This window comes from Neofelis nebulosa, chromosome 8 (assembly GCF_028018385.1).
Source record: "Neofelis nebulosa isolate mNeoNeb1 chromosome 8, mNeoNeb1.pri, whole genome shotgun sequence".
Classification (NCBI taxonomy): Eukaryota; Metazoa; Chordata; class Mammalia; order Carnivora; family Felidae; genus Neofelis; species Neofelis nebulosa.
The window spans coordinates 69,387,006-69,414,972 of record NC_080789.1 but is presented as its reverse complement, the minus strand read 5'-3'; the positions used below and the strand labels follow the sequence as shown (position 1 = coordinate 69,414,972).

Sequence of the window (27,967 nt, the reverse complement as noted above, 5' to 3'; positions counted from 1 at the left end):
GCACAGTGTAATGATTTGATATATATATATATATATATATATATATACACATTGTAGAATAATATGTAGTTTTCAATTTTATATTTAAATGTATGATTACTCTTGACTAAAATTTTGCATATGCGTCACATATGGATTGTTTAGTACTGCTAGTTTCCTTAAGTAATGCCTTAGTGACATTTCACAAATATTGATATGTTGTATTTTAATTTTCATTTCATTCAACATCTTTGTTATTTCCCCTTTGAGTTTTTCTTTGACCCATAGGTTTAGAAGCATTTGATATCCAAATGTTGGGCTTTTCCAGATATCCTGCAGTTACCATTTTCTAATATCATTCCATTGTGGTCAGAAAGCATACTTTTAATGCCTTGGATCTCTTTAAATTTATTGAGAGTTGATTTGTGGTCTAGAATGTGGTCTTTCTTGGTAAACGTTCTGTGTGCACATGAGAAGAAAGTGTATTCTGCTGTTGTTCATTGAAGTTTTTTATAAATGTCAGGTTACATATGTTGATAGTGTTACCCAACTCTAATGTATCCTTGATTTTCTATTTATTCTCTTAGTTATTAACAAAGAAGTATAGCTTATCTCTGAGAATAATTATGGATTTGCTTATTTCACCTTGGTATTTATCAGTTTCGATGTATTTTTGAATCTCTCTCAATAGGTACATAAATGTTTCTAGTGTATGTCCTCATGGTAAAATGACTGTTTTATGACCAAGAAATTATCTTTATCCTTGGTAATATTTTTGACTTGAAATCTACTTTGTCAGATATTCATATAGTCACTCTAGCATTCTTTTGACTAATGTCAGTATGGTATGTGGTTGGTTTTTTTTTCCCTTCTTTTCCTTTAAAACTATTTGTTTCTTGGGGCACCTGGGTGGGTCAGTCGGTTAAGTATCTGACTTCAGCTCAGGTCATGATCTTGCAGTTTGTGAGTTCAAGCCCCACGTTGGGCTCTTTGCTGACAGCTCAGAGCCTGGGACCTGCGTCAGATTCGTTGTCTCCCTCTCTCTCTCTCTGCCCCTCCTCTGCTTGTGCTCTGTCTCTCCCAAAAATAAATAAACAACAAAAAAAAATTTTTTTTTAATATTTGTTTCTTTATATTTAAAGTGCATTTTTGGACATACAGTATAGTTGGGCTGGCCTTTTTCTCTATTCTGATAATCTTTGCCTTTTAGTTGAGGGTGTTTAGACCATTTACATTTAATGTGACTAATGATCTGGTTAGGTTTAAATTCACCATCTTTCTGTTTTCTGTTTGTCTTGTCTGCTTTTTGTTTCCTTCCTCCTGTGCCATCTTTTGAATTGAGTATTTTTATGGTTCAGTTTTATCTCTTAGGTTTGTATATCAGCTGTAACTCTTTGTTTTAGAGATTGCTTTAACTTTCTGTAGTCTACCATGTACTAATGTTATACATGTAGTATAATTACCTTAGAATATTGTACTTCCATTTCTCCCCTTTTGGCCTTTGTGCTTTTATTTTCTTATATAAAATAAGAATAAGAATGATTTTTTTCTTCTATGTATGTTGTAAACTAAACACTGCATAGTAATTAATTTTTTTTAAAGTTACCTTTTAAAGAGATTTAAACATTTTTTTTTAAATGTCATGTGTTTTTTCACATTGTTACCATTCTCCCTTCTCTTATTCTTTTGTTGTACATCCAGATTTCCATAAAATCTGACCACTATATCTGTCTTGGCTGAAATTAGAAGTCCCAGTGTTTCCACTCTTTGCTTTAAGGATTTATGATTTACAATATAATTGCTGGGCTTCAGTCAGTACTTTTAGATGCCCTAACTACATGCTTTTTAGGGTGTTTTTTTTTTCAATAATATTTACATCACACATTTAAAGATAGTTTTCATTCTTTAAAGATAGTATAAATGAGTTAGACTTATTCCTAGATATACATATTCATCTGCTGCTTTCAGTATTTCAATATTGACGTTTTTTAGTATCTTGTAGTTAACTCTAAGTTCAGCTAGCTCTTAATATTCTAACATAAGACCAATGTGTCACTTCACCTTCAAAATAACATGCTTGTTATTTTCCTTTTCCTCTCCCCTTGTCATATGCAGAAAAATAATCCTATTTGAATAATCCTAATGAATGTACTCTTAGTGATCATTTAAGTCCTTTTGATAAGTTGGCATTTCTAGTAGAAATTAATAATAGTTTATTATACAAAGTGCAGTTTTATATATTTAGGATTCCCCTTAGTAATTCAGATGATTGTATCTTAAATGACTTAAAGGCACTTTAGGGCAATTAGGTGGGTGAAAATTTCTGTTTACAAAAGAGATCTATTTAGGGAAATAGAACTTAAAATTTTTGTTTAAATGGTTTCTTTTATAGAGTTATTTTAAAATAAATTTTTTCAGGGGGCCTGGGTGACTCAATTGGTTAAGGTTAAGATCTCATGGTGTACAGGATTGAGCCCCTCGCTGAGCTCTATGCTGAGAGGACAGAGCCTGCTTGGGATTCTCTCTCTCCCGCTCTGCCCTTCCCCGACTTGCACACGTTCTCTCTCTTTCAAAATAAATAAGTGAAGTTAAAAAAAATTTTTTTTCAATAAGCTTTTTCTAAGCTTTGAATAAATCCAGGTAATGAGGAATCTCTAATGACTGAGCAAGTATGTCAAGTCACTAAAAACACCAACAATCTGTGGGTTCTGGGGAGAGTGGTGGTGTAAAACTATAGTTCTGTAAAAACTGTAAAACTATAGTTCTGTAAAACTGTAAAACTGTAGTTCTGTAAAACTATAGTTCATATATCTTTCTCGTTGGTAGTGTGTGAAAAAATCTTCTTTACCCCTGTTGCTGGTAGTCATTTCCTGTTTTGGGGGAAGGGGATGGTGAGGGAGATGCATTAAATCATTAAGAGACGGTTGAGGAGTAAGTTTTGTTGGGACAGCCCGCTCTGGCAGGACATCATAAGGATCTTTGCAGACCCACTTCCCAGTGAAACTGGCAAAAATTACTTGTTTTGATAGCAGTCATTTAAAGTCTGAAAATGGTCCTAAGGGTCTACAACAAATGAAGAAAGAAAATCTGCTAAAACTTGGGAAGAACAGCCCAAGTCTGTGGTATTTGAACCAAGACTTGCTTCCTCTCTCCCCTTTTCTAACTCAACAAGATGGAACCTGCACTCCACACTGGTGCAGCCAAGAACACAGGATTCCCTCTCTCCTCACCACCTAGTTGGAGGGCACCTTCCTGAGAGGAGCAGATGTCAGGATTTCTCATTCTGCCCAGCTACATGTTGCTGAGGCTACATGTTCTGGGCATGTGGGCCTGAGAGGCAGGGGCTTACTTCTGCTATCCCACTCATGGCACAGAAACGCTGCTTGTACACAGTGCCACTGAGAATTACTCATGTCTCAGCTCTTCAGGTAGCAGTTCCACACTGGGAGAAAGATGCAAGTTCCCTCCACGCTACCAAGCATTTTGGTCTCAAAGTTAGGTTGTCATTCTATAGTGAGCCACTATCCCTGCTCTCAGACCCATGGCTCAGAGAGTTATACAATAGAGAGTTCCGCATCTCTTTCCAAAGTAACTGACTTGATTTGTAACAATATGTGGAAAATATCAAGCCTACGGATATTCTCAAAAACAGTGGAGGTTGTGAAGGCAATGAGGAATAGTTTGGTAGATGCATTGGAGGTAAATAAAGGATATTTTGGCTAGCTTGCTGGAGGGAACCAGGGAAATACTGAGCTTGAAGGAAACCTCCTAGGGTCAGAATAAATCGCAAATGTTGAGCTCCCTCCAAAGGAACTGAGATTTGTGTGGAGCAGTTTATGCTTCAGCATCGTTGAAAACAATAGAGCAATGAGCTGACAAGTAGTGCTGCTTAAAAGCTGGGTTTTGTAAGGGAAAGAGACAGGGAGCCCTGCCAAAACTGGTATCATTTCATGGTAACTTTGGGAATACCCAAGACTGTGCCTCCTGATGAGGAACACCAGGGGCTTCACACTGAGGAAAGATGAGGGAATAGACTTCACTGAAATGATTTAAGCAATGAGTTAATACAATAAACAAATAAATAACAATAACAAACCCCAGAGGGAGGCAACCAGTATCCAGAGTCGGTACAGTACAGAATCTAAAATGTCCAGTTTCCAACAGTATTAGAAGACATGGAAAGAAACAGGAAATTATGACCTCTATACCAGAAAAAAGGGCAGGCAACAGAGACTGCCAATTGAGTTGGTCAGATGTGAGATTTAACAAAGATTTCAGATTAGCTATTATAAATATATTTGGAGAACTAAAGAAACCAGGGCTAAAGAAGGGAAAGTATGATGACAGTTTCTATCAAATAGAGAATGTCAATTAAGAGAAATTATAAAAAACTAGTTGGAAATTCTGAGTTTGAAAAGTATGAAATGAAAAATTCACTAGAGGGGCTCAATGATAGACTTGAATTGGCAGAAGAAACAGCAAATTTGTAGTTAGATTGATAGAGATTATGCATTCTGAAGAACAAAAAAGAGTGAAGAATAATGAGTGAAGAATAATGAACAGAATCTCAGAGAAATGTAGGATACCATTAACTGTACTAGCATATATGTAATGGAAATACCAAGGGAAGGAAAGAGCATACTTTAAGAAACAGTGGGTGAAACTTCCCAAATTAATTGAAAAACATTCATTTGCATATTTTGGAACCTTAGTGAACTCCAAGTAGGATAAATTGCAAGAGATTCACAGACACCTCAAAATAAAAATGCTGAAAGTCAAAGAAAAGGAGAAAATCTTGAAAGCAGGAAAAGCAACTCATCACTTACAAGGGAACCCCCAGTAAAATTAATAGTTAATTTCTTATCAGACAGAGGGCATAATACAGTGGGATAAACACAATCAGAAGTGCTGAAAGAGAAAAAATTGCCAACCTGGGTGCCTGGGTGGCTCAGTCTGACTTTGGTTCAGGTCATGATCTCACAGTTTGTGAGTTTGGGCCCTGCATCGGGCTCTGTGCTGACAGCTCAGAGCCTGGAGCCTGCTTTGGATTCTGTGTCTCCCTCTCTCTCTGCCCCTCCCCAACTTGTGCTTTGTCTCTCTCTGCCTCTCAAAAATAAAGAAAAAAAAAAAAGAAAGAAAAAAAAATTGCCAGCCAAGAATCTTATCTTTCAAAAAGGAAGGCTAAATAAAAACATTCTCACACAAAACTGAGAGGATTTGTTGCTAGCAGACCCACTTTATAAGAAACACTAAAGAAAGTTCTTTAGGCTAAAAGCAATGACCCCACACAGTAATTCTAACACCCTCCCCCCAGTCCCCCCACACAAGAGCATCAGTATAGATAATTACATGATAATAAAAGATAATATAAATGCATATTTCTCCTCCCTTTTACTGATTTTAAAAGCAGTTGTGTAAACAATAAGTATATAATGTATTTTGAGCCTATAACACATAGAAATGTAGTATATATGCTCATAACAGCATAAAGAAAGCTTATGGGAGCAAAGCTGTATTAAACTAAAAAAATGACTCCACATGGTAACTTGAATTCACAGGAATAAATCAAGAGAACCAGAAATGATAAATGTGAGGTTAATAAAAGCTATAAGTATATACTTGCTCTCTTCTCAGCTTCTTTAAAGGTCCTAATAATATAAGGTAATAGTTATAACATTTATACTTTGAGTAATATTTTATTATTGACTTTATAACATTTATAGATGTAGTGTGTATATAACAATAATAGCTCAAAAAGGGGGGAAAAGAAATAGAGCTGTGTATGGGAATAATGTTTTTATATCTCATTGGAGTTAGTATAAATCTGAAGCCTAATCTGATAAAATATGTGTGGAAAGCCCTAGAACAAGCATGAAGGGAGTAACTTTTTTTAAAAAATCACTAAAAAGATTAAAATACTACATTAGAAAATATGCACTTAATGCAAAACAGAGCAGTAAAGGAGGAAAAGAGCAACAAAAATATAAGACACATGGCAAACAAAAAGTAAGGTGATAGACATAAATCCAGCTGTATTGATGATATTAAATATAAATGTAGTAAATAATCAAAAGGCATTGTTATCAGGCTGGATTTAAAAAAATAGGTACAGGATCTAACCATATGCTCTCTTTAGGAGACATAACTTTAGATGCAAGATACAAATATATCAGAACTAAAAGTATGGCAAAAGGTATATCATGCAAACAGCAACCATAAGAAAGCCGGAGTGGTTAATGCTAATATCAGATAAAATACACTTTAAAATGATAAAAAATAAAGTCATTGGAGATAATGATACAAGTGTCACTTCATTAGGAAAGATACAATTATACATATATGCATCTAACAACAAAGCCCTGAGAAATGAAGCAAAACCTAACAGAAATGAAGAAATAGACAATAGTTATGGCTCCCCCATTTTTAGTATTGGATAGAACAATGAGGCAGAAGATTAAGAAGAAATATAAAGTCTTAGGGGTGCCTGGTAGGCTCAGTTGATTAAGCGTCCAACTTTGGCTCAGGTCATGATCTTGCAGTCTGAATTCAAGCCCCGTGTTGGGCTCTGTGCTGACAGCTTGGAGCCTGGAGCCTGCTTTGGATTCTGTGTCTCCCTCCCTCTCTGCCCCTCCCCCACCCTCACTCTGTCTCTCTCTCAAAAAATAAACAAACATTAAAAAAAATTTTTTTAAAGCAACATAGAGTCTTGAACAGACAACTATATGTAATAGACATCTATAGAACACTCTACCCAACAATAGCAGAATACGTATTCTTCTAAAGAGCACATGGAACATTTTCCAGGAAATACCATATGCTAGGCTATAGAACCAACCTAAATATATTTAAAAAGATAGAATTAATACAAGGCATAGTTTCAAACCACAATGAATGATACTAGAGATAAACAATCCTGGGAAACTCACAAATGTGTAGAACTTAAACAGGATACTCTTTTTTGTTTTAAGTTTATTTATTTTGAGAGAGAAAGGAGGGGAAGGAGGGAGAAGGGGAGGGGCAGAAACAGAGGGGAAGAGAGAGAATCCCATGCAGGCTCCATGCTGTCAGTGCGGAGCCCAATGTGGGTCTCAAACTCACGAACCGTGAGGTCATGACCTGAAATCATGGGTCAGATGCTTAACAGAGCTGCCTTAAGCAAGATACACTTAAATAACCAATGGGACAAAAAGAAAATCAAAAGTGAAGTTAGGAAATACCATGAGATGAATGAAAATGAAGACACAACATACGAAACATGACTGTAGCTAATGCAGTGCTTAGAAAGATGTTTATAATTTTAAATGTATGCTTAAAAAGAAGAAAGGTGTCCACAACCCAAGCTACTTTAAGACACTGGAAAAGAGTAAATTAAAACTAAACCAAGAAAAGGAAGGAAATTATAAAAATTATAGCAGAAATCAAAGGAAATAAAGCCATAGAGAAAGGTAATAAAACCAAAAGCTGGTTCTTTGAAAATATCAACAAAATTGACAAACACTTTTGCTAGGAGGGTCTTTTTTTCATTGACCAAGAAGAAAAAAAAAGAAGACTCAAATTACCAGAATTAGAGGTAAAAGATGGAACATAATTATTGTTCTTACAGAAATAAGGATTGTAAAGGAATAACAAGTACATGCCAATAAATTAGATAATTTATATGACAAGGACAAATTCCTAAGACACAACTCCCAAAACTGACTCAAGAAAAATAGAGAATCTGAATAGTCTATGAGAAGTAAAAAGATTGAATTAGTAATCAAAAAACTACCCACAAAGAAAAACCCAGGCCCAGATGCTTTCACTAGTGAGCTCTACCAAACATGAAAAAAAAAAAAAAAAAAAAAAAGAATCAAATCCAATTATTTTACAAATTCTTGCAAAAAATAGACTTAGTTGGGGATATGTATACCCTGTACACTTGGTGAAGTGGAAAGGGTGACAGCATAAAAGAAAAAGCAGTAGTAAGATACTTAGTTTCTCCTGTGACTGGAGCATTAAGCATCCTTGCTTTGAGTAGAACTTCTTTTTATGTAGTGGCCTCCTGGATTCATTATCTTGTATCTGGTTTATAAGACTTCAATTTATACATGTCCTTAAAGAATATTGTATTGGCTGAATGAGGGAAACCCTCTGAAGGCAGATCCATTGATGATTGAATCTGAAATTATTTCCAAATAGCAAGTCTTTTTAAAAACATTTTTTAAATGTTTATTTTTGAAAAAAGAAATTTTTACATTATTTTTGAGAGAGAGAGAGAGAGAGAGAGCACAAGTGGGAGAGGGGCAGAGAGAGAGGGAGACAGAATTCAAAGCAGGCTCCAGGCTCTGATCTGTCAGCACAGAGCCTGACGTGGGGCTCGAACCTATGAACCATGAGATCATGACCTGAGCCAGTCGGTAGCTCGACTGACTCAGCCACCCAGGTGCCCCTAAATATTTATTTTTGAGAGAGAAAGAGACAGAGTGTGAGTGGGGAGAGGAAGAGAGAAAGACACAGAATCTGAAGCAGGCTCCAGGCTATGAGCTGTCCGCACAGAGCCCGACGTGGGGCCCAAACTTGTGAATTGTGAGATCATGACCTGAGCCAAAGTCGGACACTTAGCCCACTGAGCCACCCAGGCATCCCCCAAATAGTGAGATTTTGAGTTTACAAGAAAATAACAAATACTAGCTGTACTTACTGGTTCTAATTTTATAATACCAGTCTGATGGCATTAGTAAATTTTCTGATTTCAGGTTTTTAATAATCTAGATTTTAGTGTTATTATAAGAATAAAGTACCTTAATGTGTTCCTTCCATCATTTTGGCTAAGGTTAACGTAGTATAAGCTAGGGCTGACTTTGCTAATTTTTTTTTTTCATTTCCATTTATGTTTTCTTCTTTACATCTTAGTTTAACACTTTTCCAAGGGACCTTACTTACATTTATATAGCATATTTGCCAAAGATCATTTGTATATATTTCAGTTGAGTCTCACAAAATTTTGAGGTTAGTAGGTCAGCTATTCTTTTTTCTTTGTGTGTATGTATGCATAATGCGTGCATATGTTTGGGGTGTGTGCTTAAACAGAGCAATTGTGGCATACTTCTTTACAATTTGGAATGGCTTTCCATTAGTGTTTCAATACATGGCAGTGCTGGAACTCTTGATTACAACTTCCCTTACAAGTAAGTACCAATAAACCTTTTGTTAACTGTTAGAGGAAGCTGGTTGTTCAGATTGCAGTTGTTGCCAATGTACATACAACCAATGTATGCAAAGTAATAATAGTAATACTAACATTTACTGAGTAAGTATCATTGTGGTCAAGAGAATTTTTCCAGCTAAACCTTAAATTATTTGATGAAATTCTGAATTTACTGCTATTTTTTATCTTAAGCTAGGGCAGTGATTCTCAAACAAGGGGCAAGTTCCCCCTCCCCCCCCGCCCCCTCCCGCCAGACAACATTTGATAATGTCTGGAACAGTTTTGATTGCCACAACTTATGGGTGCCACTGGTTTCTAGTGGGTAGAGGCTAGGGATGCTGCTAAACATCTTACAGTGTACATGGTAGCCTCCCACAAATTATCTGGCCCAAAATGTTAATAGTGTTGAGGCTGAGAATTGCTGGGCTAAGGTGATTTTGCCTTCATCCTGTGAGCAGTGACTCTTGAAGGCCTGAGGAAAAATGATACTTTCTTCTAGTGTTTTTGGTTCATCTGTAATATTTTCATGCCAATATTCCTCAGGATATAAGCTGGCTACCAGGACATGTAGCTCTGGAAAGGTTTAGGTGTATGCTATCTCAGGGAAAACCTAGAACAGCCCTTTTTGGATCACCGTTCTCCATGCTCAACCCAGTCTACCAAAATGTCTGTTTCTGCCTTCAGGGTGACGTGATCCAAGGACCTTATTGCTGTCTTTTGCCTTTGATTTTAGTCAAGATACCCTCATTCCACCTGATGGAATTTTTCCCCCCACTTAGTGGAACTTAATTATTGAATCCAAGTGAGAAAATAATTTTAAGTTTTCAATTTCTTCTCTCTCAGAAGCTTCCAACTGCTTAGGGAAATTTATTCATTCCTATTTTTATAATTTGATTCTTTGAACATCAGTAGTTTATGGAAGGAAGGCATTATGAAGTATTATAAACATCTGCCATATTGAAACTCTACGTATGAGACAGGAGAGTGATGTTAAGTCATACTAGCTTAGGCAATGTCACATGAACTAAGTCGTTTGGTGAAGTTATGATTCAGCCTTAGCTATGTATGACATAAAAGCATACTATATTTCTTCTACCAGACAGATGCAAGTAGAGTTTAACTTAAATATATTATAGAACCAATCTTTTCATTTGGTAAGTTATTCAGGACTCTTTTTTTCCTCCATTTTGCTTGCACACGTACTTCATTGCTGATGTTTATCTCAGTAATTTCTAGCAGGTAAAATGTTAACCTTTTGAAGAATGTCATTACCCTCTGTTATTACAGTAGTGATTTGGTGAAATTTCAAATGGTACTTTCTCTGAAAGAATTTACTTCTGGTAACTAACTAATATATACTGTTGGGCATCAGTATTTGCTTTGAAATAATAGATTTGTGTTTTATTTTTAACCAGAGAACTTGTCACGTGAGTTAAAATCTTTATTTTAGTTCATGAGACTATATAGTGGTGGTTCTGTATGTCAGACCCCTAGACCAGCAGCGTCACCATCATCTAAGAGCTTGTTAGAATGCCAATTTTCAGACCAATTGAAACCTTCTCTGACCTACAGAATCAGAAACCAGGGTTAGAGCCAAAGAGTCTGTTTAACAAGTCTTCCACAGATTCTTTCTTTCTTTTTTTTAATTTTTTTTTAAATATACATCCAAATTAGGTAGCATATAGTGCAACAATTATTTCAGGAGTAGATTCCTTAATGCCCCTTACCCATTTAGCCCATCACTCCTCCCACACCCCCTTCAGTAACCCTCTCTTCTCCATATTTATAAGTCTCTTCTGTTTTGTCCCCCTCCCTGTTTTTATATTATTTTTGTTTCCCTTCCCTTATGTCCATCTATTTTGTCTCTTAAAGTCCTCTTATGAGTGAAGTCATATGATTTTTGGCTTTCTCTGACTGACTAATTTCACTTAGCATAATACCCTCCAGTTCCATCCATGTAGTTGCAAATAGCAAGATTTCATTCTTTTTGATTGCTGAGTGATACTCCAGTGTGTGTGTGTGTGTGTGTGTGTGTGTGTGTGTGTGTGTACGTACACATTCATCCATCGATGGACATTTGGGCTCCTTCCATATTTGGCTATTTGATAGTGCTGCTATGAACATTGGGGTGCATTTGTCCCTTCAAAACAGCACACCTGTATCCCTTGGATAAATACCTAGTAGTGCAATTGCTGAGTCATAGGGTAGTTCTGTTTTTAGTTTTTTGAGAAACCTCCATACTGTTTTCCAGAGTGGCTGCACCAGCTTGCATTCCCAAGGTCTTCCAGTGATTCTTATACGTGGTAAAGTTTGGGAACTTCTCTACAGAGAGTGTGTTGTTGGACTGAGTTCACTTCATTTTAATGCATTGCACTTGTTCTCTTTTTGTTCTTATTACATTTTAAACCTGTATTATTTGTGTGAAGATAAGATATCCAAATTATTGACCAACCTCAAGTAACACATGTAACATGTTTAAAGAAAGACTTCTTGGGCAGATTTGAGAAATATTATTTCAAGCAATCAGGATAGTTATTTGTATAAATCACTGTAAAGTGAAGCGCTTAAGAGATTTCATTCAAAATCCTGGATTGTGGAAATATAATTGTTTGGCACTCGGGCTGCTAAGTTACACAGACTTCTGAGGCATGAAATCAAGGAATATATATTTGAAAAAACCCACACATGCTCCCATAGTAACTTTTAAAATGGAAATTAAAGTGATGATAATAGATATCAAAGAGGGAGTATGCTGAAATCTGTACCTGTAAGGGGAAAAAAAATCTTAAACTATAAAAAGTCATGTGTATGTAAATACATACACTGTAGAGGTGTTTTTTAGAAGAGGTTAAAAAAAAAAGAATTTATTTGGGTACCTGTAATAATATTGTTAGCCTACCTGGGAATATTTTTTTAAATGTAGTTTTAATTAGTATTAATGCTCTAATTAATGTATTCATAATCACCACTGAAATGATACTCTGTTATCTATAGAATACAGGAGATATAATAGTGTTGAATCTACAAAGCTGTGCTTTCTGTAGCTTCCAAATCTTCGGACTTCTTACTGCATAAGCAATGCCTGAATATTGAGGTATTTCAATTAGTCACCTTAATTTTCTCTCTAAGTTATATTTTTTCATATGCAGGTTGAAACTCCAACTACTAAACTCCAATTAGAGTCTGTCCCCTAGTTCTCTTTCAAAAGAGGTGCTATGTGTATTGCGTTTTATTTCTCTTTGTTGATGAATTAATTTAGATTGTAAACGTTAGTTTAGACTTTTTTAGTGAGGTCTTATATTTGTTAGGTCCTAGGTCTAGAGACTGTTATCTCTAAAGTTTATATTATATTTACAGGCAATGTTTTAACAAACTGGACTGTTCAGTCATTTTGCTAATAATAAGAATGATCAAAATCCCAGACAATGCCTGTTGTTTTCTCTTTTAGAGAACACTTATAGTTTCAGGATTTGGTTGGCAGGATGGGGTAACCTTGTATGTTGTTAATTTGCTGTTTTTGTTTTACTTCCAACTTTAGGGCATCTAGCCTCCCTAACAGGTTAGAGGCCAAGGATATTTGCATGCAGTGTAAAAAAGTATGTTAATAAGTTGAATGTCTGCTAGTACTTAGTGTCTTTTTTGATACTAGTTATGTATATAGACAAAGAAGGCAGAGAGCTGTAGAGATGGGGAGGATGGGAAGGGGAGGGAGAGAGAAATATAATAAAAAGACTACAGGGTCTGAATTGATCTGTATTTGCTCTGAAATTATGCATAATAAATGTAGTTTACTGTTCAGTGTATTTATTTAGCTCGGTAATAATGTCTATCTTTTCAGGATTTGTACATTATTAAGTATCTGAACTTAAATTAATTGATAATTTTTTAAAAAGGACTTCATTTACAAAATAATAATTTGTTGTAGTTCAGAATTAAAATTCAAAGACTCTTATTTAACCATCCAAATTTAATACTTTGAAAAATAATGGGATTGTTTTTCATCCTGAAATTAACAGTAGCTAATTGTAGAAAATGAGGAAAATTCTGAAAAATTATTTAGAATAAAATGTAACTCACATATGATTCTGCCACTCAGAAATAATCACATTTAATGTTTTGGTATATTTTCTCCCTTCTTTTAAAAACTAAATTTTTATTTATTTTTTATTTATTATTATTTTTTAAATTTTTTAATGTTTATTTATTTTTGAGAGATCCAGACAAGAGCACAAGCAGGGGAGGCAGAGAGAGAGGGAGACACGGAATCCAAAGCAATCTCCAGGCTCTGAGCTGTCAGCACAGAGCCCGATGCAGGGCTCGAACCCACAGGCCGTGAGATCATGACCTGAGCTGAAGTCGGCCGCTTAACTGACTGAGCCACCCAGGCACCCCTAAAAAATAAATTTTTAAAATGGAGATCATTCACATCCTTCTTTATTATTTTTTTAATCTAATGTAATTGCAAGAATTTTTTTATATCCTTACTAGTCTTAAAAAATAATAACTGAATATTTTTATATCAAAATTTAATTTTTTCTGTATTGTCAAACATTTGTTACCATTTTTTTTACTGCCGTAGAAATCATGCAGTGAACTTTTCTGTTCATAAATCTTTATCTTTATTATAAGTCTTTATCTGTATCTGATTATTTCCTTCTAGATTCCTACATGGGGACTTACTGAGAGAATATAAATGTTTTCAAGATTCTTAATGTGAATTGCCAAATTGCTATCCAAAAACATTGATCCAATTTAACTTCTACCCACAGTGTATAAGATAACCTATTAAGGAATACCCTTGTCAGCACAAAATATTACTGCGTTTAAAAATCAGTCTGTTTTTTTCATGAAAAATCATGTCTTATTCTATCAAGTATCGTCAAATACTAAAATTACTGTTATTTTATGTTGTTGTTTAAGATAGATTAATTAGACTTTAGAAAAACCATACCTGGACTTTTTCATTTTGAATGAGAATGTAATATAGTAGAAAATTGTCAACAATAGGAAAGTTGAAAATAATTAGGTTATCGTAATGGTCTGAGGGTCATTGGGAACCATTTTATTATTACTGAAACAGTGCAACTGAAAGCAAGGGAAAATGCATACTGAGAAGATATTTTTCTGTCATTGAAAAAATAAGTGCTTGCTGTTTTTCAAGTTTTAGCAATAGCAATAATAGCATATGGCTTTAAGAACACTGCTTTGAAATTAGATTCTTTAGTATCTTATTAAGATTATGCCTCTTGCTTACTATGTTTATATTGGATAAATTATCTAGTCTCCAGGTCTCAGTTTCTTTATTAAATGAAGATTAAAAAAGAATTTCTTTTAAGGATTATACAAGATAACACATGTAAAGTACAAAGCAGTGTGCCTGGCAGTTGGCTAATGCTAAATAAATGTTATTTTTTATTTGGCAGGTTTTGGAAGATTTATTTATTCAACAGATATTTATTGAGCACTTACAGTTTGCTTCACCCTTTCTAGACATTGAGGATGCAGTCATGAAACAAACTAACAAATCCCTAATGAACCTTGTATTGTAATTAGGGGCAAGAAGGGATGATAATATCTTGTAAAATAGAGTAACCACAAACAAGAGTTTTAAAAACTTGGAATAAATGACTTCGTATGAATAAATGGCCTTATAACAAAGTCAGGTGAAGAATGATTTCTGCCTGTTGAGGGAGGAATACTTTTGCACTGTTTTTTTTTTTTTTTGCTTTCTGTTTGATTTTTATTCATTTGAAATATGATGTGATTAGTATCTGCTTTCCTTTACTTGGCAAACTCAAGTTGTTGGAAAATAAAGCATCTAGTTTTTATGGTAATGCATATTGGAATTAATGATGCTGTAATTATTTCTTTGAGAAAGGAAGAAGGAATTGCTTTGTTGAGAATTAAACAGCTGAGTACATGTATATTTTGAAATATATTAATAGAAAGTATTCGTTTTCTTTGCTTAGCTAATAGCAAAGTGCTATAAAATTGGTCTTGAAAATGAGAGAGATGTAATATTTATTTTTAAAAGTAATATTTGTCTTTAAAATGACTTATGAAATACTTTTGAATATTTAAATCCATAAAATAGATTGCTGCAAGAGAATGTACTAGTTATCTATGGCTACATAACAAATTATCCCAAAACCTAATACTTAAAACAACAAACATATGTTATCTTAAAGTTTCTGTGGGTTCTAAATGTGGGTACAATTTAGCTGTATACTCTGGCTAAGAGTGTCACAGTCAATCTGTTTCAATCAAGACATCAGGCAAGGTGTTGGCCTGGGGCTACATTCATCTCAGGGTTTGTCTCAGGGAAGATCTGCTTCTTCCAAACTAACTTCAGTTGTTGTTGGAAAAATTCAGTTCCTTGTGGGGCATTGAACTGAGGGCCTTAGTTCTTTGCTGTTTGTTGGCTGGATGTCTCCCTCAGTTCTTGCTTTTCCATAGAGCAACTTGTAATAGGGCACCTGGTTTCCAATGGAGCAAACAAGTTGGAGAACAGAACAAGGTAAACAAGATGGAGTCCAGAATCTGTATGTAACCTAATCTCAGAAGTGATATTCCCTCTGTTGCATTCTTGATCTGAGAAGCAAAGCAGTAGGTTTAGCCTGCATGTGAGGAATTACGTAGAGACATGAGTAACTGTCACAAGTCAGGAATCACTGGGAGCCTTTTTAGAAGCTGCCTACCCATAGAAAGCAAAGCAAAGCAAAGTAAAACATCCATGGGAAGCATCTATGAAAAACTAAGTGATAAGATATTCCCATGAGCCCTAAATTCCAGAGGTGGGGGTAGCTCACAGCTATAAGACCTGAGTAGTCTGTGAGGGAGTAAGCATAGAGAAATAATGGATCATCTGACAGACTAGAAAATAAGAAAACCCTAAAATACCCTGCAAACCAAAATATCCTCTAAGTATTTACAAGAAAACATAATAGACCAATTTGCAAAAAGTAAGCGGAACTAGAATAGGTGCAGATGATACATGATAAGGTTGAAGGAGTTGGATCCTCTAGGCATTATGAACTCTCGAAACTGCAGCGAAAGCTCTCTTCTAGGACAAACCCACACTGAGAGGAAATTGCTGGAAAAAAGTCCAAACTGTGCAGTGCAGGGACCATAGAGATAAAAGAAAAAGATGCAACTAAAAGCAAGGGAGGGGTCTTAGTAGATCTCAGAGAGCATGCTGCTTCTTAAAGACCACACAGAAATAACAGAGTGAGCTTCGAGTTGAACCATACCTCCTTCTTAAAAGTTCCAGAAAAGTGGGGCGCCTGGGTGGCTCAGTCGGTTAAGCGGCCGACTTCGGCTCAGGTCATGATCTCACGGTCCGTGGGTTCGAGCCCCGCGTCGGGCTCTGTGCTGACAGCTCAGAGCCTGGAGCCTGTTTCGGATTCTGTGTCTCCCTCTCTCTGACCCTCCCCCGTTCATGCTCTCTCTCTGTCTCAAAAATAAATAAACGTTAAAAAAAAAATTAAAAAAAAAAAAGTCCCAGAAAAGTAATTTCACTTAAAAATGAATAAAAAAAATAACAGAAGAAAAACACTGAACAAAGTATTATGAGAAAAGAGAATAAGGAGCAAAATGACTTCTTCAAGACAATAAATGCAAATCAGGAGGATGTGCCCACAAAACAGAAGAGTACTATAATCTTTTAAAACAAGCTGAAAAAAATTTTAAAAATGGTATAAAGTATAAAATGGAATTAGAAAACTCAGAAATTAGATGATAGAATTTAGGAAAGATCAGAATAAAGGTATAAAATTTCAGAAATGAACCCTAATCCAGAATTCAGGAGTAAATAAACATCACAGGTAATGTGTAAAGAGATACAAGGTGAAAAAGAAAAAACATTGACAGAAGATTTAAGAGAAAGCAACAAATATCAAAAACAAAGACAATCCAATATATGGATAATCCACATCCCTGTAGAAACAGAAATTGAACAAATATTAAAAACTATAATTCAAAAAACATTTTTGAAATTAAAAAAATTTTTTTGAAACTGCATATTAAAAGGAGACACTGTATACCCCAGAATATTGACCCAAAACAATGACAACTGATAAAGTTGCTGATAGAGGGGCGCCTGGGTGGCTCAGTGGTTAAATGTCCAACGTTGGCTCAGGTCATGATCTTGCAGTTTGTGATTTGAGCCCCACGTTGGGCTCTGTGGTGACAGCTCAGAGCCTGGAGCTTGCTTTGGAGTCTGTGTCTTCCTCTCTCTCTGCCCCTCCCCTGCTCGTGTTCTCTCTTGTTCTCAAAAATAAACCTTAAAAAAAAAAACAAAAATGATAGAATCAGTGAACTTTAAAGAAAAAACCTGTGGGCACCAGGCACAAACACTGATTTATAAAGAAAATATGATTGTCAACAGACTTTTTTTTATTGGTTAGTATAACCTTTTTTTTTTTCTAATTTATTATCTTTTAAGTTTTTATTTAAATTCCAGTTAACATACAGTGTAATACTAGTTTCAGATGTGCAATTTAGTGAATCAGCGCTTCCATATATCACCTGGTGTTCATCACAAGTACATCTTTTTTTCATTAAAGGAAACATTTGTTTTTAATGTTTATTTTGAGAGAGCATGCTCAAACAGGGGAGGGGCAGAGAGACAGAGAGAGAGAGAAAGGGAGAGACAGAATCCCAAGCAGGCTCTGCACTGACAGCTGAGATGTGGCACTCAAACTCACAAACTGTCCATGAGATCATGACCTGAGCCAAAATTAAGTCAGTCGCTTAACTGACTTAGCCACCCAAACACCCCAACAAGTACACTCCTTAATCCCCATCACCTTTTCAACGCACCTCCCCATTCCCCTCCGCTCTGGTAACCATCAGTTTGTTCTCTATAGTTGAGTCTGTTTCTTGGTTTGCCTGTCTCTTTTTTGCCCCCTGTGTTCATTTGTTTTGTTTCTTAAATTCCACATATAAGTGAAATCATATGGTATTTGTCTTTCTAAGACTGATTTTGCTTAACATAATACTCTCTAGCTCCATCCAAGTTGTTGCAAATGGCAAGATTTCATCCTTTTTTATGCCTAAATAATATTCCATTGTTTGTATATACCACATCTTTATCCATTCATCAATCGATGATCACTTGGGCTGTTTCTATAGTTTGGCTATTGTAGGTAATGCTGCTATAAACATCAAGGTGCATGTTGTCATCAGACTTTTTAACAGTAATGCTTTATTGTAAAAGAAATAGAGTAACACATTTAAGATACTCAAGGAAAGAAAATGTGAGTCAAGAGGGGTAATATGTGGATTTATTTTAAGCAAAATGACTTTGAAATGTGAAAGCTGTGAAAAATCTTAATTGATATGTAGAAAACTCAGGGATTGTTGTTCCCATCCTCTATTCCTGACGAATTTGACTAGAGAATAAGTCTCATGCAAAATCACTAGCAAGATAAGGACATGAGGATTGGTGGCTAACTCTAGGTCTTTTTTCCTCTCTTAAAGATTCCTAATGAACAGACACCTTCATTAGCTTCATTAGCTCAAGTTATTTCAGGTATTATGCTATAAATGTTCATATTGGTTACATTCTTTAGGACAGCAGCCTTGAATAGGAAAGTAATAGGTCTTTTTGTTTAGAGTGGTTTTTTTTGTATAATGGTTTAACCATAGTTCCTTTTGAGAAATGAGACACCACTTTGCTATATAGAGCAGTGTTTTTCAATCCTGGCACCTTTACTAATTTTGGCTGGATAATTCTTTGTGGGGCTGTTCTGTGCATTGTAAAATGTACAGCACCATCGCTGGCCTCTACCTACTAGATGTCAGTAACACCCCATCTCTGTTAAGACAACCAAAAATATCTCTACATTGCCAGTGTATCTTAGAGGGCAAAGTGGGCCCTAGTGGAGAGCTACTGCTATAAAGAAGTGTTGAATATTCCTACAGAGAACTTACTAGTATATGACTGCACTTGATAAACATGAAAAATCACCTTCAAGTTGTAATAGAAGGAAGAGCTAATAAAAGAAATTAATCTGCCAGGATAATGGCATTATATGTTGGATTTTATATTTCATAAACTTTACATTTTAAATGAGATATATATTTATACACTTACAATCTATAAGTAATTATGCACTTACTGGATTAATTCTGAAATTAAGTTAGGTATAAAATGCTAGTTTCAGAGAAGACTAAGTATCAGTGTAGTATGTAACAAAAATGTGATTGATAGAATTTCAAATTTAAACATACATTTTTGTCCCATACATTCATGTTTTTTAATGCTTAAATTTAAATTTACCAATTTATTTTCAGTATTTTACATTTTAAGTTTCTATATATTCTCAATATATTAAAACTTAGAAATGTCTTCGTGATTATAATTTGTACTGTGGAAGGACTTGTTGGTATATAGGAAGGGTACTTTTTTAGGCAAATATACTTGTAAGTATATGAGAAAGGCACTCACTTATAAATTCCTACTTATCTGAGGGTATATAGAAAAGCTATACTCCTTGGCATGACACTGAAATAAAGGGATGCAAAATTTAGGGGTCAGGATGTCTAGCCCCTAAATGTCTGCATGGCATTTCCTGGAGCTTTTAAACTTGAGTGTGCAGATTCTGCCACTTCTAGGTGAGAATGTTTTCTTTGAGGTAGCTTTGATTTCATGATGAACACACAGGAAATAAGAAAATTTATATAGTTGAAATTTGCTGTGCCTTGAATTTTCTCTGGAATTTTTAAGTTAAGGATAACTCTCCGGTCTTAAATTTTATCAAAATTGAATATTTTGACCAATAAAACTAAACCTTTAAAATATAAAATATTCATTAAAACTTGAAAAAGTTCACATTTTCAGCAATCAGTATTTGCTGGCCTTCCATTTAAGTACCAAGTATTGCAAGATTAATGGATATATTTTCAGACAAGGTAAGATACCTCCACATCAGCTGTTACAAGCTTGTTTTTCTTATAAGTGCTTTATACTTCAGATTGGTTTGAAGGACCTTATCATAATTCTGGTTTTCAGGATTTAAAAATGGAGGTGATCTCTGCTGATTTAATATGATTCATCTCCTTCTGGCCTTGTATTTCCCAGCGTAGCATTCCACAAATTGCCCTATAAGATATGCATGGGTTTGAGGGTGGGGATCTCCAGAAGGATCTGTGAATCTGAGAAAAGCTGCATATTATATCCTACTTAGAGATTCACTATGCATATTAACATATTAAGTGCTTTTAGCTAAAGAAAATGGCTTAACCCGGTATCTCTGAAAGTTAATTTACCATGGAATCCTTGTGGGTAGAGTATCTGTTATGATCTTGAGGAACAAATATTTTGTGGACCAGTTTTGGAAGCACTACTTTAATAGAAGATGAAACCCTGCTTTCTCAAACTATTAAATGACCAGTGGAGGGGAGGTGTAAAAAGTATTAACATAAAAAAAGTTGTAGAGAACTAAAGGAAAAAATTGAGGATGAAGGGAGGATGCTCATAAGTTTTAAAAATGGGAGAGAGTAGGTTTAAAATGGTGACTAACTGTAAAGTGAAATTATGAAATTAAAGGAGTTTGGTATATGCTACATTAATTCTTTTGTAAAGAACGTACGTAGCTTCTTATGTGATATAGAAGGAAGTCAGCAGCATTAGAAATTATATTGATACACGTTTAAGTACTGAATTGGTAAGGTTATTGATACTAACCTTTTTTGCTGTTTTGCAAGAGAATAGATGTTATCCATTCTATACATTTATATTATTTTTGTATATATTTGTGCTTAATGGTTTTCTTTGTGATTGTAATATTTTTGATTCATTCCAAAGCAAACCACATAGGAAGGAAAGTTATTTAAACTCTTAGCATTCTTTGGACAGCTAGTTTACACACAAACATTACTTAATCCCCATAGTCAGTATTATCGGTAATTTCATCCCCTTTTTAGGTGGGGCAGCTGTGGCTTACAAAGGTTGTGACTTGCCTAATACCATACCATACAGCTAGTTATTTAAGAAGCTGGTTCTTGAAGCCTAGAGCTTTCCATTATGGTAGATTACCTAATTAAGAGTGAACAGCTGAAATTTGTAATGGACATAAGAAAGGAAAATGTTCTAACCAGAGAATTTCCTATAAGTCTTTCAGACTTTTAAGCCTGCCTTCTTGTTTTCTTTATTTCTTCTCCCAGAATGGAGGTAATGGAAAATGATATGAAGGCAGTAAACTATAGAAATAAGAGCAGTAGACTGCTTTAAGGTTGAACAAGTTTAAGCCCTGATTCTATCACTTAACTAGTTTTGACCTCAGGGAAATTATTTAACTTTTGTCCTCAGTTTTCTAACTTATTAAATGGTTTTAGTAATAACTACTGCATAGTAAGTATTTCATAATTGGCAACTAGTGTCGTTATCATTAATTGTGCAAAGTGAGAGGATTCAGTTACGTATGCCTCTTCCCCTGGCATGAGGGAAGATGATCATACCTGCTAATTTATGTGATAGCAAACAGCAGTGATCTATGATTCAAAAGGCTTGAGTGCAAGGGCCTTGGGCTAGTGGGAAAAACCCTACTTAGGCAGATTACTAATAGTTGGGGCTTATATTATCATTAAAGTAGAAATATCATCTTAATATGAAGATCCATTGAGATAATAGATATTATATAATGGATATGTATAATACAGAGAGGGGCATGAAAAGAAAAGCTATTTCAAAAAATGTTGAATGCCTAATATCACTTATAAATACTATATAATATACTATAACATCTACTTTTTTTATTTCTAGTTCATCACCAATGAAAAATAAAGGTAATATACAAGTTCATTTGATCCTTTGGTTACTTAAAGTAAGAAGAATCTAGCCTAGGGATGCTTGGGTGGCTCAGTCAGTTGAGTGTCTCTGACTCCTGATTTCCACTCAGGTCATGATCCCAGGGTCATGGGTTTGAGCTCCACACTGAACTCATGGAGCCTGCTTGAGATTTCTCTCTCTCCCTCCCTGCCCCTCTTTCATGCTTGTTCACTCTCTCTCTCTAAAAAAAAAAATAAAAATAAAAAGGAAGAAGAACTCAGCCTGAAGTAAAGAATCCTTCAGAAAGCTGTATAGAATGGAAAGGGTGTGGATTAATCTGTGTAAGTGTGGTGACCATACTCTTTAAACCAAATCTTGGAATACATTTTCTGATACAGAATGACAGCATGATTTAATGTTGGAAATCAATGCCCTAGAAAATATAGAAGATATAATCACTGTTAAGTATAAGTGATATTAGCAAAGACAGTAGTACTTCTCAGATCTTTTGTTCTATGGGACATGTACAGGCTTGGAGAGAATAGTTGTGTTAAGGGAAAGACTTATGAAAGGGAGAAAAGGAGATGGATGTAGAGCGGTTAGCAGTCTTTCCAAAATAAGATAGTAATGTTTTTAACTTGTATCGTGCTTAAGAGTTGAATACATGATTTTTTAAAATATATTGTCTCATTTAATTCTTATAGCACTCTGAAATACTCAGAGTACTCCTAGCACTGTTTCTTATTGAGCAGTTTAAACTGTTACTTTTTTAAAACGTACACAGTTTATGAACTTAAAATTGTAGAAAAGAGTCAATATTGTATACATTCTATTCACGATCCACATAGTATTCACATTAATGTGATTATAATATCAATGCTATAATACTTCTGCCAATCATTAGTTCTAAGATTTTTCAAGGTGCCTGAAGTTCATTTTTTTTCTCTTTAAACTGGACAATTTTTAAATGAAGAGACATAATATAAAGCTAGGCTTTTAGTATGTATTATCTTGATTAGGATATGAAGGTAATTATTATTTCCCTTTTACCTATGTAAAAGTACCTTTGTTACTATGTAACCAAAGTCACATCACTTTAGGGGACTAAAAAGCTAGAATTTGAAACACGATGTAACGATTTCAAAGTTTTTTATTCTTGTTTCTCTACCCTGCCTACTTACTAGAATTTATTTCTGGTCACCTCCCTTTTCTGATCTGAGCAAGCATTTATAGTGTACACTCAATATTTAAACTTGAAATTTTAGAAAGTGTGGCTTGGTTCTATATATATATATATATATATTTTTGCCCTAAGTGATTGATTGATAGTTGAGTGTAGTTCACACAGTTTTACATTAGTTTCACTTGTACACTTAGTGATTTGACAAGTGTATGCATTGTGTTATGTTTGCCACAAGTATTGGCTACTGTCTGTCCCGTTACATTCCTGTTATAATATCATTGACTGTATTCCCTATGCTCTACTTTCTATTCCTGTAACTTAATCATTCCTTAACTGGAGGCCTGTATCTCCCTCTCCTCTTCACTCATTTTGCCTAACCTGCCATCCCACTCCACTCTGGCAACTATCAGTTTGTTCTCTGTATGTATAGTTCTGATTCTTTTTGTTTATTCGTTTTTTGTAAGATTCCACTTTTGAGTGGAATCAAATGGTATTTGTCTTTGTCAGTGTGACTTATTTCACTTAATATAATACCCTCTAGGTCCATTCATGCTGTCTCAAAAGGCATAATCGCATCCTTTTTATGGCCGAATAATATTCCATGCCACATCTTTATTCATCTATTGATGGACACTTGGGTAACTCCCATGTCTTGGCTATTATAATGTTGTAGTGAACATAGGGGTACGTGTCTTTTTGAATTAGTGTTTTCATTTTCCCTGGGTAAATACCCAATAGTGAAATTATTGGATCATATGATATTTCTCTGTTTTTGAGGCACCTCTGGACTGTTTTCCATAGCAGCTGCATTAACATTTCTGGGCATTTTGTTACATTTCTACCAACAGTACACAAGAGTTCCCTTTTCTCTTCATCCTTGCTAACACTTGCTGTTTCTAACAGGTGTAAGGTCATATCTCATTGTGCTTTTATTTTTATTTTTTTTTATTTAAAAAAAATTTTTTTAACATTTATTTATTTTTGAGACAGAGACAGAGCATGAACGGGGGAGGGGCAGAGAGAGAGGGAGACACAGAATCGGAAGCAGGCTCCAGGCTCTGGGCCATCAGCCCAGAGCCTGATGTGGGGCTTGAACTCACGGACCGCGAGATCGTGACCTGAGCTGAAGTCGGACTCTCAACTGACTGAGCCACCCAGGCGCCCCCTCATTGTGCTTTTAATTTGCATTGCTCTGATGTAGTGATGTTGAGCACTTTTTTCATGGTCTGTTAGCCATCTGTATGTCTTCTGTGGAAAAATTTCTAGTCAGGTCCTCGGCCCAATTTTTAAGCAGACTGTTTATTTTTTTGGTGTTGAATTGTGTAAGTTCTTCATATATTTTGGATATTAACCCCTTATCGGTTATATCATTTGCAAACATTTTCTTCCATTCAGTAGGTTGTCTTTTGTTTTCTTGATGGTTTCCTTTGCTGTGCAAAAATATTTTATTTTGATGTAGTTCCAATAGTTTATTTTTGCTTTTGCCTTAGGACACATACCTAGAAAAACATTGCTGTTGTCAATGTCAGAGAAATTACTGCCTGTGTTCTCCTCTAGGACTTTTATGTTTTCAGTTCCCATGTTTAATCCATTTTGAGTTTGTTTTTATGTACGGTGTTAAAAAGTAGTCCAGCTTCATTCTTTTACATGTAGCTGTCCAGTTTTCCCAGTACCAGTTTTGAAAAGACTGTCTTTTCCCCATTGTATATTCTTGCCTCCTTTGCCATAGATTCATTGACCATATAAATGTGGGTTTATTTCTGGGGTTTGTATTCTGTTCCATTGATCTATGTGTCTGTTTTTGTGCCAGTACCATACTGTTTTGATTACTACAGATTTGTAGTGTATCTTGAAATCTGGAATTATAATATATCCAACTTTGTTCTTCTTCTTTCTTAGGATTGCTTTGGCTATTCATGGTCTTTTGTGGTTCCATACAAATTTTAGTATTATTTGTTATAGTTTTGTGAAAAATGCTGTTGGTATTTTTATAGGGATTGCATTGACTCTGTAGATTGTTTTGGGTAACGTGAACATTTTGACAATAGTAATTCTTCCAATCCATGAGCATGCAGTATTTTTCCATTTGTGTCATCTTCAGTTTCTTTCATCAATATTTTATAGTTTTCAGAGTGCAGGTCTTTCATCTCTTTGGTTAAATTTATTCCTAGGTATTTTATTCTTTTTGTTGTAATTGAGAATGCTGTTTTTTTGTTGTTTTTATTTCTCTTTCTATGACTTTGTTGTTAGTTTATAGAAACACTACCGATATGGGGTATTAATTTTGTATCCTGCCATTTTATTGAATTCATTTATCAGTTCTAGTAGTTTTTTGGTGGAATCCTTAGGGTTTTCTATGTATAGTACCATGTCATCTGCAAATATTGACAGTTTTAACTTTTCTTTACCAATATGGATGCCTCTTATTTCTTATCTGATTGCTGTGGCTAGGACTTCAGTACTATGTTGAATAAAAATGGCAAGAGTGGAAGATCAAGTGTCTTATTCTTGATCTTAGAGGAAAAGCTCTCAATTTTTCACGATTAAGGATGATGTTAGCTGTGGGTTTTTCATATGTGGCCTTTATTATGTTGAGGTATGTTCTCTAAACACCATTTTTGATAGTTTTTATCATGAATGAATATTGAGTCTTGTCAAATGCTTTTTCTGCATCTATTGAGATGATTGTAAGATTTTTATCCTTTGTTTTGTTGATGTGGTATATGACATTGAATTGCGAATATTGAACTAGTTATGTCCTGGGAATAAGTCCCACTTTATTGTGGCGATTGATCTTTTTAATGTTCTATAACGTTATTAGATACTATTGAGAACATTAACATATTATCAGCCACTACTTATTATATGCATAACACCTTGTGCTTACATGAATACACAGTCTCCTTTATAACAATACTGTTAGGTAGGTATTATCTGTTTTACATATAAAGGATGAGACAAGTTAAATTGTATAGGTCATTTCATATATCTAATACTGGCAGCATTGTGATTGTGATCTAGATTTGATTCCATAACCAATACTTACATTGTATTCTTATGGACCCCATATGTCTGTATTTTAATAGAGAAATTTGTGAAATCTTTGAAAAGATGAGCTATATAAAAATTTCTAAATTTTTCTCTCCACATTGTCTTCCTGGGTAATATCTTATAAGTAGTCTTCCAAATAATTGTGAATGATTGCTTCTACACATAAACACACACACACACACACACACACACACACACACACACACACGCCACGGAAACAAGCTAGTTTGATTAGGAAATGAACTATAGTTGATTAAGAAAAAAGTTTGTAGTCCTCAGGAGTTAGAACAATAGTTAGAACGTTCCCTATAAATCTTTTCATGTGAAATTTTTCTCTTCTTAAGAGCTATAAAATAGAGCACCAAGTCCATTTATACTAGATTTTAATGGTTGGGTTTGTTCAGCTTTATAAGCTAATAAAGCTATTTTATAATCATCCATTTGGGGTTAAATATGTTTGACTGTGTTTAAACTTTTCTTAAAGCTAACATTTGCTTGCTTGACTATTAATGCATAGGAATGTGAACAGTGTATCATTCTGGTTCCTTTTGGAAGAAAAGTCTCAGAGACATTTTATATTCCGTAGAAAATCAACAGTAGTTTCCTTAAGAGTTCCCTGATATTTGTAAAAAAGAGGAAAAAATAACTTTCTGGTTTTTGTGTGAAACCTGTATTTATTGTTTAGAATGGTATCATTCATTAATAGCACTCATGAGGATTAAGCACTAACTACAGCTAAATCTGTAGTGGATATCTTAATGCCTAGAATTTTCTTTCCAGTAATGCCTGGAAAGAAGAAGATTGTGTTGATTCATACCACGCATAGTATCTTAATGAAATTGCCCTGTCACAATTCAGCTATTGGACAGATACCAAAATTCATGCTTTTATGTATTTCTTGTCTCCTCTTTTTAAAAGAGGTCTTTAGGTTATCAGGAATAATCAACTAACTTTAGTACTTTTTTTAGTACTTTAGTACTTTTTTCAACTAACTTTAGTACTTTTTTTTTTTTTTAACGTTTATATATTTATTTTTGAGAGAGACAGCACACATTAGTGGGGGAAGAGCAGAGAGAGAAAGAGAGAATCACAAGCAGGCTCTGTGCCATCAGAATGACCCTAATGCAGGATTCAAACTCACAAACTGAGAACATGACCTAAGTTGAAATCAAGTCGACGCTTAACCAACTGAGCTCCCCAGGTTCCCAACTTTAGTTACTTTTCTGAAAAGTTTCCAGAAAAGACATGTAGAAGAAACTTTTTTTTTTTTTATCAGAAACTTCTCTTTGTTTATTCTTTTTCTTCTTTAGAGTATGGGTGCTTATAATACATACTGAAAAGTTTCAAGGAAATTTTCTTTTCTTTTATATTCTCTAAACTGAAGGTTTCCCAGCATCTGATGGTAAGTCATGAGAGTGGATCAAGAATCACCTATTATTTTGAAGCAGTTCCCGTTTAAGAAAGGACTGTGTATGATATCAAAAGGGATTTTCCATTCTACAAACTTAGAGTAACACATCAAAAATGTAACTACTATGTTCATTTGCTTCCCATCAATTCTGCTGATCTGATAGTCAAGCAAGCCTGATAACCTGTTATTCACTTATTCAACAAACACTTATTAAATGCCTACTCCAGAGTCAAAATAGTGGATAAGTTTATGGGTTCAATAGATCACCTGGATTCAAATCCTGGCTCTGCAACTCACTACTTTATTTCCGTTTCCTCGTCTACAAAATTTTACTTGACAACATGACTGTTTTATAATAAAGCCAAGTAGAACACCATTCTCCCT

At 34.8% G+C, this 27,967-nt stretch overlaps 1 protein-coding gene and 1 long non-coding RNA gene across 6 annotated transcripts in view; both read left to right on the top strand.

The window, feature by feature from the left end:
* Positions 1–27,967, top strand: part of ARID2 (AT-rich interaction domain 2) — a 180,709-nt gene that overhangs the window by 32,094 nt on the left and 120,648 nt on the right. The gene's annotated exons all lie outside the window — the stretch shown is intronic.
* LOC131519725 (uncharacterized) lies at positions 65–27,104 on the top strand. Its single transcript, XR_009265760.1, has 3 exons — positions 65–2,720; positions 2,766–24,031; positions 24,280–27,104. It is a non-coding gene; the product is annotated as an uncharacterized LOC131519725 (long non-coding RNA).